Source organism: Phasianus colchicus, chromosome 5 (assembly GCF_987193195.1).
Source record: "Phasianus colchicus chromosome 5, bPhaCol1.hap1.1, whole genome shotgun sequence".
NCBI lineage: Eukaryota > Metazoa > Chordata > Aves > Galliformes > Phasianidae > Phasianus > Phasianus colchicus.
In genome coordinates this window covers 18,643,941-18,657,802 of record NC_143440.1, presented here as the reverse complement: position 1 = coordinate 18,657,802, position 13,862 = coordinate 18,643,941, and positions in this window count along the sequence as shown.

Below are 13,862 nucleotides of genomic sequence, written 5' to 3'. Positions count from 1 at the left end.
GGAAAAAAAGCAGTAACAGCCCTGCCAGGAATCTGGTGTTCAAAAAATTCAACAATCAGAAAACATGGCAATCAGCGTTAATAGAAATAACATCCCATCCGTTTCATGTTTATTTACTTTTGAGGGAACATTCTTGCCTTAAATTGCATCCTGTTTTAACAAAAGCTGCTATGATGAAGTCTTACATTCACAGAGATTAAGAAAGTAGGTCGACAAAGTCCTATTAATCTGCATCATGTGTCTGCTAAGTGAATGTGCAAGCTCCAGTTGCAACTGGAGCTTCCTCCCTGTTCCTCTCTGCTGTCCTGCCTCGTTCACTTTCTGTTCCAGCACTTTGTAAATATATCCTGCAAAAAGCTAAAAACTTAAATCCCTTCCCCATTTTCCTGTGGTTCACTGCTGACCGTGCTCTGCACTCTTCAGCTACCTCCTCCCTTAGCTTTTGTGATTCTGCCCTCTCCTGGCTAGTCCCCCTGCTCGTTAAAAGCACCCTCTCTCCTGATGCAAGCACCAAGGTTCAGCTCTTGATCCATCTTTTACCACTCCAGATTCAGGTAATAAAATATGTGTAGTTAGTAGAAATGCTTCCAAATTAGCACATTTGAAAAATGCTGGTAATGACATAAGTAAGGTAACCCTTTTTTTCCCCACTCACTCTGATCTGGGCAATCATTCCAAATCATCCACAATATCTACTCTATTTTCTCTTCTCAGTCTTCATGAACAATAGCACTGTATTCTTTGTCACTGCAGGGAACTGTTTTAGAATCATTTTTTTACTTGGATCTTTCCATGAAATCTAAAAGCCTGACACTGACAATTTGTATGAAGCTCAGAAACCAGAAACCTTTAGCTGAGAGTTACAACCAGAGCCTGTTCACTTTCGGTTCCCAATCTAACCAGCCAAAAAGTTACTTACAGAAAACAGGCCAGGTCCTTTGTAGGTGAAATTTCCGGGGCAAGTTCCTCACTCCAGCATCTGTCTGAACTGGGTTGATAGTTCTATGTATATAGTTATTTGTCTGGATACAGACTTGCTCTTGCTCTCTTCATATCATAACTCTTCCTCCTCATTTTAGTCTAACTCAAAATCTTCATCTTTGAAGTGACAGCAGAGCTTCTTACTGAGCATATCAACTTTTCTCCTACTAGCTGAGAGTTATGTTTGAAAGATTCCCTTCAACATCAGAAATACAATTATTCCATTTATTTTTCCTTCATTTCAATTTTACACATTTTTCCTTACTCTGGGGATGAGATTTTCACATATATCCCTTTCTCTAGGTCATAAAACATTTAAGAAGGAACTTGAACTGTGATTAGGTTTTCCATAACATTATAGACAATTATTAGACAAATACATTCATCAATCATATCCTTGCCATAACCATTTTTGTTTCATCTTTTACAACAGTAGAAAACTGTTGGGGAAAAAAAAGTCTCTTTTTCACTCACAGCAGAATCTCTCTCTACTGTAATGAGGTTTCAAGCTAAATTAAAATAATTTGTTTAAAACAAATGTTCACTGAATTGTAATATTGGTGGTCTTGGAAGAAATAAAAAAGTGTAATGGATTTCTAAAGGAATCAAATTTTGGATATTGCTGTATTTAACTATTGGAGCAAGCGCTTGTTATTAAAGACCATGGAAGACAGAAACCTTTCCAGCAATTCACATGGGAAATACAAATACTTAAAATAAATGGTCTGTCTCAAGCTATACAATTTTCCTGTCCTGGATCCCTGAATCACAATAAGCCAAATTTTATTCTGAAGGATAAATGGCACAGAATAACTAAACAAATAGAATTTGGAAACTTTCAGATGATGTCTACAGAGTACAGTGCAGGTAAAAGCTCTGGAAAAATTTGGCTTTAGATGCAAATATAGAAGAGTAATTAATTTCATTGTAACTTCATATCTTGTAAAGCTACTCAGATGAAAAAAAAAAAAAAAAAAAAAAAAAAAAAAAAAAAAAAAAGACTCAATATGATATATGTTTCTTCATCAGTTTTACACTCCAGACCTTTACTTCTTTTTGTCTTCCATTGCTGAGTAGTATAACCTCATCCACCTTCACTGATGTCATGGAAATATCTGAGGTATAAGGAATTTACCTATTACAGACTCTCACTTTCTTAAGGATCCTGAAAGAAATGTAAGCATTTATTCAATCACAGAATGGCTTAGATTTGCAGTGACCATACAGATCACCCCGTTCCAGCCTCCCTGCCTTGGGCAGGATGGCCACCCTCTGCAGCAAGCTGCACAGGGCCCCATCCAACACAGCCTCAAACAACTCCACGGATGGAGAAAATGTTGATTTGAAGATAATCACAAGCAGGAAAATTAGACTAGCTAACTGAAACTTTTCTGTTTAAAATCAAGATCCTTAAATAGTCAGAATGTGAAATAAGCTAAATAAAAGAAGCATGTTTTGGTAGGCTCATAATATCGGAACAGTATTCCAGTCATTTTTCTCAGAGTGTTCACTGGGAATGCTGGCATTTCCAATCACATAATTTGTCTTTGCTAAGAGCAAAATTCTCCTTTAGTATTTCCTGGAGCAGCCTAAGACATTGGTAATTTCAAATGAAGAAATCTCCTAAGTCATATATGGGAAGCAACAGTACTCTAGTATCCAAACAACTTCATGATCTTTATTTTGTCTTGCCAACTTGTCATGAGCTAACATTTTTCTTCAGAACAATCTGGATGAGATAGAGGAATAAACATTTGGAGAATCTAGGCCTAAAGTTATCTGATAAGGAAGCAGACCTCTGCCTCCATGAGGCCAGGGTTAGCTTCTCATTACTTCTGAACTGGAAGATGACATACAGTTCAGAAAAACTCACTGCTCTCATGCCACTCGAAGCTCAGCAGGAATAGTACATAATCTTCATCAGCACAACTCTCAACTGCATAAGTGGGCATTGAGGCTGTACATGGGCTTCAAGAGTATTTTGATGATCCCTGACAGCTCATCAAAGTAAATACAGTGTGATGAGAGAAAAAAAAGCAAGAATACTGAAAATACTTTGTTGGGGTTTTTTGTTTGTTTGTAATGTTTGTCCCCATAGTATTTCTTTTCCCTGGAAAACAAAGTGTTCAGCATCAGTAATTAATACAGTCACATGAAACAAGTTTGAATAGAAAGAGTTTTATATACGTTTTGCCATTTCACTGTGCTAGTTGCCAATGTGCATTTTGAATTTACAGAGTGCTCTGTTAGGTATAATTTAGCATATGTAACTTCTACTCTGCAGTTGCCTCAACAATTTTCTCTTTTATCCTGACAGCTTTCCTTTCTCATGCCACCCTGAGCTTTTTCAAGCTTTTTCCAGGCCCATCATTTTGATCATGACCCTCTTCTCTTTGAACAATTCCATCTTTCTGCTGTATCAGACAGAGAAAAGACTCTTTGCTTTCACCTTCAAACCCGGTCAGAATACCACCTAGCTCATCCCTTTTCACCTTTGAAGTACAAATAGACTAAGGCAACCTCATGGACATTCTGAGACTAAAAACTTCTTTTTATTCTGTAGCAGAATGAACTACAATATGTTTAGGCATTTTCTCTATTTTTTTTTTTCACATTTTCTGACCAAAGTTTCCCTGGGAAATTTCACAAGAATTTTTTTTTATTCTGATATGAAGTGTTTGACTCCAGTTAAGAAAACATACTTTGATGGAAATGCATTCAGCTGAAACTGTTCCAAAACATCAACTCCAATCGCTGCTGACTTTTAAGCCCATGCTATCGGACTCTACAGCAAACTTACTTCATTTCCAAATCTTAGTCACTGTAGGGCAGATAAACCCAAACCTAACCGTGAAACTGCAAAAATATTTTAGACAATGAGAAACAAGATCATTTTCCTGCACATTCATTTGCAAGTATCAGAACATGGATTTGTCAGGTACATTGTTCTGGGTAGATTCTAAGCCTCAAACACAAATATCCCATACTTGGTCAAGTCATGACCAGCTGTTTCCTGAAGTCCTACTGTGTACACAGCCTGTGTAACTGGCTGTGACATTCACAATTACAAGTAAGGCACACATTAAGCATCACAGCTTGTGATGGTATCCCATTGATTTTCTGTTCTCTATGTATGAGTGTCATCGTACACCTCTCTACAATTAGAATGTGAAAAGGCATATATACAGGTTGTAGCAGATGACAATGAGAAATATGTTTCTGCAGCTGAAAAAATATCTTAAGTATACTTGCAAAATTTCCTCTGTGTACTCATAAAAGACAAGCTTGGTAACTTATAATGGTGATTGAGTGCACGTAGTACTGTGTTTATATAGGTGTATGCAAGATTTAAAACCAAGGCCAGTCCAAACAAAAAATCATTTATATCACAAGTCATGTTTAAATTCTACAATCCCTTCCTGCTTCAATCCCCTGAAAATTCCAGTGTATTTTTTGCACCTGTCCATCCTCAATTGCTTATTATGAAATCAAATCCTAAGCTGCATCCATATTGGGAAAAAAAAAAAAAAAGTGATTTGGGAGATATGAACATCCAGTAGGGAAATCAGCTTCCTATAACTAACAAGCTCCACTAATTTTAATAAATAGAAGTTTGTTGTTCAGATTTTTTTTTTTTTTTGTAGAAAAAAAGCTTCTCTTTCAAAATGAAATAAGAAAAAATGCAAAATGCTAATTTTCTAACAAGAAATATTCATATTCCAAATTCATATTTTGAAGTGAAAAATCATTTCTATGTCATTTTACATTGTTGTTGTTCTGTATTTTTTTAAATTAAAAAAAAATTATGTTGAAGAGTTGGTTCAAAACAACAGATGAAAAGTATTCAAATAAGTAATTTCTTCATTTCTGAGAAAACTTTTTGGTTGAATCTAAAAATGAATTTAAAATAATGGCACTTTCATGAGACAAAATTACCTTTCTCTGAAAGTTGTTCATAAAAGCATGCTAAAAGATATTAAAATGAGTTTATTATTTTAATATGCTTTCAAACTTCTTAAAAATCAGTTATTTTGGTTACAGTGTTTCCAGCAACTGCAGTATCTGTTTGTTTAATCTTTTAGTTAAAAATCTTACCATTTTCTGTGCACAGAAAACAAGGCAGGTTGTAGAGAATAGCATTAACATTATCACCCATGCAAAAATTACTGCTTGCCATGTCAATACAAACTCAGTTATCAGCAACAGCTTTATTCTTGGTATCTGGGTTCTTCCTACTGTCACCAGATGGCAGCCTCGACATATTCCAGTAAAAGTTCCACATCCAGCTTTGTGATGCGAATTTAAGGTTGGCCTTTCGGAACATCTGCTTTTCGAGACGATTTTCTTGCTATATACTCTCCTGTGAACTTTTCCAGTTTCCTCAGTAGTCTGCAGTCATCTCTAGCACAACCTCAGGTCAACTTCCTTTGCCTGCAGTGTTTTAAATTGACAAGTCTACCACTTCATAGCTGAAAGCACTGATGTCTGAGTCAACTATGGGCATGATTCAGTGCGTTTCTTTGGTCCAAGTAAAAGCCAAGGACAGAGAATTCACTACATTAAATCCTGGAATACTTACTTGGGAATATGAACCTTCTTCTGTGCTCACATGCATTTGAGTAAACAAAGATTTGGCATGCAAAAATCCAGAAGTAGCATCATCCCAAATTCCCTTTATTAGATCATCTTTTCTTCTGTTGTCTGGCACAAGATGAGGAAAGGCAAGACTTTGGAACTTGATGATCCTTTGGTCCCTTTCAACCTAAGCCATTCTATGATTCTAAGACATGGTGCATTACACTTCCCACTGAGATGTACATAAGCTACAAAACAGCACTGGGAAATCAGAGTTGGTTAATTCAAAACTAAACAGTGACAGCACAGTGTAACAATTGGTGTGATGCATTCAGAAAATGTGGGATTTAACTCTGCCAGTGTGTTATACCTCGTACATAAATGATAACAACAATTAAAAAAAAAAAATAGTGAAAAGATAAAGGTTGGAGAAAATAAAATCACGAGGCCCAGGATTGTCCTCTAAGCAGTATGTACAAAGATGATCAAGCACACTGAGCAGAGCTGAGGTTGCACTGTGGCTGTAACAGGTCTACTTTTCATTCTGGGAAAAAGAGCAGCCAACCCACAGCAGAGGAAGCGTAGCAGGGGGTAGGAACTGAGTGCCATGCTAATGTGCCTACACTGTAGGATGGCTCCATCATCACTCGCAAATGATAGTCACACATGCAAGGATTGCAGGACAGCACTCTTAACTATCTCCTTCTGTGCAAGTTTTCCCCAGTTTTACACAAACATGTTAATATATTCAAAACAGTATAGTGTTAAGCATTTACTTAATGGCTTACATTTCAAAAGAGAGGTACCCAGTAGCTTTCTTGTAATCAGTGAAAAACTTTAAAAATTCATTTCTTTAAAAATGTATTAGTTTAATATCCATGGGGTAAGAGATCTTGTTCTGACACTTAAAAACAACAACAACAAAGAAAACATTAGGTACTGCAGCAGTGCTCCCATACTCTTCTATCATGCCACCACATACTCCCCAAAAGAGAATGAGATATGTCGAAAATGAAATTAGCCACTCAAACACTGACAAACTTTCTAGAAGAAGTAAGAATCTCCAATTTTTCAAGCTAGTTACATAACACTGAGAAAAATCTATCCTCGTCAGGATACCAAACAAAAAATTCCAGGGTTTTCTGGCACCATAAACCACGGCATTTGATCCACCTTTCATTTACTGTTATCAAGTATTTAAGGGATGAGATTTATGTCACTCCAATCCCCCTAACCCTTTCAATATCAGACAGAAGCACACAGCTCGTGGCACATAGCACAAGCATGTGAGTTGGAAGGATTTGTAAAGCTAAGCAGTCACCTTTGTCAAAACACCGTTGATTCATTAAGATCCAAGATGTGCCCACAGAATCTCCATTTTAAAACTTCTCATCCTGATGAACACTACGTAGCTAAGCACATTTTTTTCTAGTCCAAAAATATATGCACAAATCAATTTCAAATGCTTTAAATATACCAAATAAGCCCTTGCAGATCTTGAATCCTGGTTCTGGTGAATCAACTCAAATTAACATCTTCTGAGTTAAAGATTATTCCTAGACACATAGGGGTGTTGTATTTGAGATAGCTAATTGTAAGATCAGAAACCTGTAATGAGCTCCAGATATTCACCCAGATGGTACTCCACAAATACTGACTCAATTTTCATTCTCATTTCCTTCCCTTTTAATAAGATGTTCCTATAATTAAACTAGCCTAAGGCTTGGTTCAGTGGGTAATAACTCATGCTGAGATTCATTGAGAGCCTAAAGCTAAATATACTTAGATATGAATAATATACAGTTATTTTCCCCCTGCTGCTTTTACTGCTGTATGCTTTGACTTGTTCAAAATGCGTAAGAGAACACAGAACTTGTGAAGCCAACAACACTGTCTTCTAACAAACAAAACTCTTTCCCCCCAAGCACCTCCACAAGCCTGTGGTCAGCCCACAACGTTACCCAGGCAAGATGGGCTTCACAGCAGAGGTGGTCCTCATCAGAATTTGCACAGACCCTGAAGATGCTGCCACATCCAGAAAATAGACCAATCCTCCAAACTTGTACATATTGAGCTAGCTTTAGGCACACAAATAGTACATTTCTGCATTTTAAGTCAAACACAACCACACACATTTGAAAAGATGGGGCTCTAATTGGAGTTTTCAGCCAGCTGTCCACAATTTATGAAGAGGGCTCATTAGTTGGCATGGAAACCAGCTTTCCACATAAGCCACCCAAAGAGTATGCAGGACTCTGGCTGCTGAAATCTTAAGAACATAAAATGGTTTCTGATGACTTTTTACCCATTTTCTCAGTCCCCAATAACCAGGACTCAGATTTCATATAAGACAAACTAAGAATATCTCTAAATGAAGACACCTTAAGGATATCACAGTTCCTCTGACTTAGAGATACTGTGCCCTTCTTCCTCAAAATATTCCTTAAAATCCTTTGGTTCCCTGTTTCTGCAAAGGGGTCTTATGGTCTGGAGTCTGTTTACAAAAAACTCAGGTAATCCTGAAACCTGGCTTATCACCCAGGCACCATGGCATGCAGACAAACAGCAGGCCAGACATTGATCGTAACAACCAAACTGCAATTTCTGTGCAATCAAAAATCTCACAAGAAAAATCTAGCTGATATGTCAGAAGGCTATGAGTGGAGATACAAATATGGATGTTGTTCAGTAGTTTTTATTGCTGAGGACTTCGTATTCTTAAATCCTTAAGCAGTTGTTGATACTGTAATGTGTTTATTATCAGTTGATCATACACAGCTGAGGTCAACCCATGGCATTTATAAACAGTCTTTGTTTAGTCTTAGGTTTTATCTCAGCATAAAAGTGAACAATTGATAAATAACATGAGAAAAAATGGTCAGATAAAGGACAGACTTCTAAAAATCAAGCTGCTGGATGCTTTAATCTGGTTTGGATACCAGGGCTTCAGAGAGTTCCAAGTACTTTTAAAGCTTAAAGCAGAAGAAGTGCACATGTGCCTGTACACTGGGAAGTCACAGTGCCTGTCCACTTAAGCCTGGGATTAAGCATGCAAATTGACCCTCTGTCATCGGTACCCAGAGCTCAGCTACAACTGATCTTGCCACACACAGCAGTTGTGGGTTCATGCCACCTCTTCTAAAGATAGCAAGTATGGCCAAGGAGTCTTTGCTCTTGTTTCAGGCTCATTAGATGAGTGATGACAGGTTATAGTAGGGGTCCCTCATGACCAGACAACAAGCTAGGCCCCCAACTGCTGCTGTCCACTACAACTGCAGTTGAATTTAGCCAGCTGTTGTAACAACCAGTGCAACACAAGAAACAGACCTCCCTGCGCTCAGCTTTAATGAGTTGGGTGCATTTTATACAAGTTTCCCTGCAAGATCCCACTCAACCATGAGGCTTTGTGCTGCTGCTGAAGCATATGGCTATGTCCTCTCTTGTCTTTTGACCTGCTGAGTCTGAACTAAACCAAACATTCTCATTGAAGAAGAAGGAAGATAGCTCTCCTCACCCTGTTGTTTCTCTATGAACCGACTGTTCAAGTTTATACTCTTCTTTATTTTAAGAAAGGTGGTGGGGTGAAATATAATCACTGGGATTTTGTTTACATAGCCTGCTTTATACGTAACAGAGGTTCAATAGTGATGTGCACCCAGAGTTCATTTTTCAAAGAAAGCAGTGGATTATATGTTTTGTTCACTGCTATGAGTAAACTTGTTATTGGACTGATAGAGCCAGGCTCAGTGAGAATCACAGAGAAAGTAACTCTGGAAAATTCTGAGGAGTGACCATACTTGTAGAACAAAACCCTGTGTAATTCATGAAAGTTGGTTTTGACATTCTCACTCTGCATGTTTGAGATCCTTCAAGTTCTTTGCACAGGGATGCATGATAGAGTTTTGCAATGTTCCTCTGAAAATAAAGACATAAGATTTTTGTACCAATGCAATTTAGAAGATGAAGGATTAACTGAAGTTAATCCAACAGAAGAAGGTTGTTGTGAAGAATTAAAAGTATTTATTTTCATTGACCCTTTGAAGAAAATTAAGAGTCCATGTATTCTTTTTTTTTTTTTAAGAAAGGTGTTCTCAGCCCCAGTCTGGTTAAAACTGTTTTCTTTGAACCTCTTCTTTGCAATCAGATTTAATGGATATAACCTGAAGAAGATTCCATTCTCTCTCTCTTGTTTTAAATCGCCGCTTTGCACTAACCCCAATACTTTGATACTCTTTTCACAGCCAACTTCACAGTAGAGTTGTAAAGTATATCGGCACACATAAATGATTGGGTTGTAGTATAAAGTCTTCAAGAGAAGGAAAACCCTGTAGACTTTGTTATTTGTCAACGTGTCAATAAAATGATAAATACTGTATCTCTTTAATTTGCCTGTAGTAGGTAAAAATATGTACCTATCACTCAGCACACAGTCCTACTTTCCAAAATCTTTCCAGCAGTTAAAGCTAGAAAGAGACTCCTTAGCCTTCCGGCTTCATCCTCCTGTGCAAAAACTTCTCTTAACATGTGGGAAATATTTTATTTCTGTTTTCTATTACAGATGTTTTGATTCATTGCTCTAAAGATTTTCTAGTGAAACATCACTCATTATTTGATGCAGATGAAGGCAAGGCAGACAGCCAGGCACAGGGTACAGTTTGGGAATACGATGAGGCCTTTGTGGTTCTCTAAGTGACATTTTAATATAAATTGCCATAATAAGAATGCTGTATTGAGATGTTGCAACTGTTTTCTTGTTTCAGCTATTTGCTTTCAGCTCTCATCTAGACAAGGATCTTTCTCATTTTAGAGATATTTGTAGTGATGCAGTGCCAGGAATCACTGAACAAAGTATTTAGATTTAACTCAAAAAAGAAAAGAGACTTCTTATAAAGAACTCCATGAGGTGGTGACAGATTTGTTGTCTTAATTGCTCTGAGTTAATAAATTCTGAGTAATGTGACACTTTGTAACATTACTAATTACTAATTTTGTCTTAGTTGTGATAGTACTTTTATCTTCCAATAGAAAGCTATTCAGTGATTATTTCAAGCCTTGATTTCATTTTAATGGCCTTCTCAGCCATGCTGCTTTCTCATAAAGAAGACCTGATATGTTGGTTGTCATTGTTTAGCACAAATATTAAAACATGCCACTTTGTCACATGCTAGGGAATTCTGACTCTAGTGAAGTTACAGCAGCTTTTCTATTTACCTCAAAATTTACTTCACTTGCTTTGACCTTCTTTGCATTCCTCATATCTTGATGCAGACACAACAAGATATTTCATCTTGGGTCTGAAGTTCATACTGAGTTCAAAAAAGGAATTGAATTCAACTTTAATCCTAGGTCTAATGCTAGCAGAAAGCAATATTTTTTATGAACAATTCAATGCTATGATATCAAGCAGGTTAAAATACACAGCTTCTGGCACATCAGTAGATATTTGCACTTGGAGTATGAGAGAACTCTCCATGCTTCTGACTCCAACTTGAGATCTGAAAAAATTAAGAATATTCATCCTTTCCTATCAAAAATTTGTCAAGTGTGACAATTTCTCCTACATCTATTTCATTCAATGTGCAAACAGATCATCAGCTTTAAAACCAGCTCTGTAGGACAGTGTTTTTCTTACAGTTTTCACTGAGGCTTTATTTAATTGCATAATTATTCAAAGTCTGATGCATAATCCTCATGCATTTTTATGGTGCTTGTCATTACAACAGCTATGTGCAACACAGACATGAATATGTATATATTTACAACATCTTTATGAGCAGATAAATCTTGTTATATTAACATTTTACGTCTTAATGCTGAGACAGGGAGGTCAATACCAATAATATTCACTGACTGTAGGTATCATCTTGAAGCCTTTCAGATCCGTTTTTGTAGAGAATAAGTCCTATGAAGCACATATTTTCAAGTGAAATGCCAGTTCTCTTATTTATTCCTGTATGTGCTTTGCTTTTCCACTGAACTCAATAATACAAATCCAGCACCAGATAATGAGAAATGTAAGTTTTAGCACTACACAAGAAAAATAAGATTTTAAAAAAGCCAGCCAGCCTTACCTAGGGAGTTCAGGGCAGGCCAGGTATGGAACAGCCAACTTCACCAAGGGACATTATGTCCAGAGACCTATGGTCTGAAGAGAAAATATAGACAGTGGTAGAAGGAAAGCATATTTTCCTTTTTTTTTTTTTTTTTTTTTTTTTTTTTTTTTTTTTTTAGTAGAAATTAAAACAAAATCATAGGTAAATATGGGAATTTTTCAAAAGCACATACTATGCATCATTTAGCTATGATCACTCAGGTGGTCTATGTGAAATGTAGAATGTAGGTACAGCGTTCAGTGATTAAACTGGCCTAAGTACAGGGTGTAGGCACAAGCTTGCTTTGCTGAACAGCTGAAATGGAGATGCTATCACTTCATACAAAGGCCAAACTACTTTTTGGAAGTGATTCCAAAAAAACTGTGTAACAAGAGACAGGCAAAGACCTTGCAAAAATGTTGTTTGATTTGCACTTACACTGAATTGTAGTGCCTGTGAGCTACAGCTGATAGAGATGACAGTTGGAAGATTTTTGGCTTCTTCTGTCAGATGTAGAAGAGAGAACTCAGACCCAAAGTCCAGTTCTTAAGATCATTCTTCCCTTAAAAGTAAAACACTGGTATTAATATGTTACTACAATCTAGACTAATTATCAAAGTGATAAGATGCAATCATGAGCATAACAGTTATGCAGAAAGGAATAATTTCAAATTATTTATCACCTTTATTCACTAAAAACTTCATTCTGAAGCAGCGGGAGAAGAAGCAAACACTGTGTCTGGCATCATTACTCATTGCCCTCGATTATCCTAGTGTGCTGAATTAAACCCCCAAAACTAACAAGAAACAGTTTCCCAGAAAACAGTCTCAGACTAGCAAGTTTTTTCAGCATTATTTGCATTACTGTTTATCTCATGTGAGCTGATGAAAGTCCCAAGGATTTACCTCTGACAAAAAGAGGGGGACAAACACACATGAGTGCCCAGCAGCTCAGCTCAGCTGTGGTGAGGCTGCCAAAGGAGATAATTCTGCCAAGCGAAATGGCTTCCAGGCTGTGCACTTCTGTGTCAAAATGACATTAGTATATTTTGACATAAGTGCTGTCTTTTATCAGGGATAAGCTTCAAAGCCACAGAGATGGGAAATCAGAGTTTGACAGAAAAAATACAGGTTGACAGAAAAACATAAAGAGAACTTGTTAAACACAGTGCTCCAAAGCCTATGATACATTCAAGGACCAAACTTAGAGCAAAAGATGCTTTACTGTTGCATGACCGTGATGGTTTTGGCGTAATAAATTAATAAACTTTCTCTGCAGAGAAATGTAAAAAGCCTTGTGCCTGCTCTAGTGACTAGAGCTGCCTACACACTGCCTTGCTGACCACAGGAAAAGGAACATGTATCTTCATTTGCCAAAGTTATCGCAGAGGTTTCATAGCTCTTTGGCTGGTGACATAGAATTTCCATTAAATTCCACAGGCCAAAAGCTTTGCTGAATGGGATTAAAAATTTCTGACTTCACATCAACAAAACTTCCTGCTGGAGTGATTGTTATGTCCAACAAGGTAGGTCGTTTCCCTCCTGTGTATTTTTCCTCCTCTTATCTCTGGTGACTCCAAAAGCACATAGGATTCACAGAAGCTAAAACTAAAACAACAACCTACATCCGGTCAATCAGGTCATCTCTGATCTTTCGGTCAGTCCCCTTTGACAGCCACACAGTCAATAAAATTGCCTGGGGATGATGCCAGTAAGTTAAATTCCCTTTTCCCTTTCCCTTGAAGCTCAGCAGAAGACAGAAAGAACATCTTCATCTTCTTGGCCAGATTTCAGCACTCAAAGAAGGATTGTACTTCCAATTATATGTGGCATTAGTTCTTGTGACAGCTGTCTGTTAGCATGACTGATGTCTGCCCGTCTCTGTTTGAGTCCAGAAGCTTCTGCAGCGCACACAGGAAGATCAAAGACTTCTATCTAAATCCCTTACCTCAAAATATTTACTCACTGTCATCTGGAGAGATAGGGAGAAGTCATGGCCTCAACATCTGACAACTCACTTGTGACGCCTTCTAATGGGTCCCATTTGCCATTAATGTCACCAACGATATAAATCGGATATCACAAAGAATACATTGCAGAGGTTTCCAGAAAGGGGTAACTAGATCTATTTCAGTCTGGATAAGGCAGAAGACATACAGCTGGGAAAGAGGAATCGCCAGTAACACAAGCCCTGGAGATAAATAGTCGTGAAGA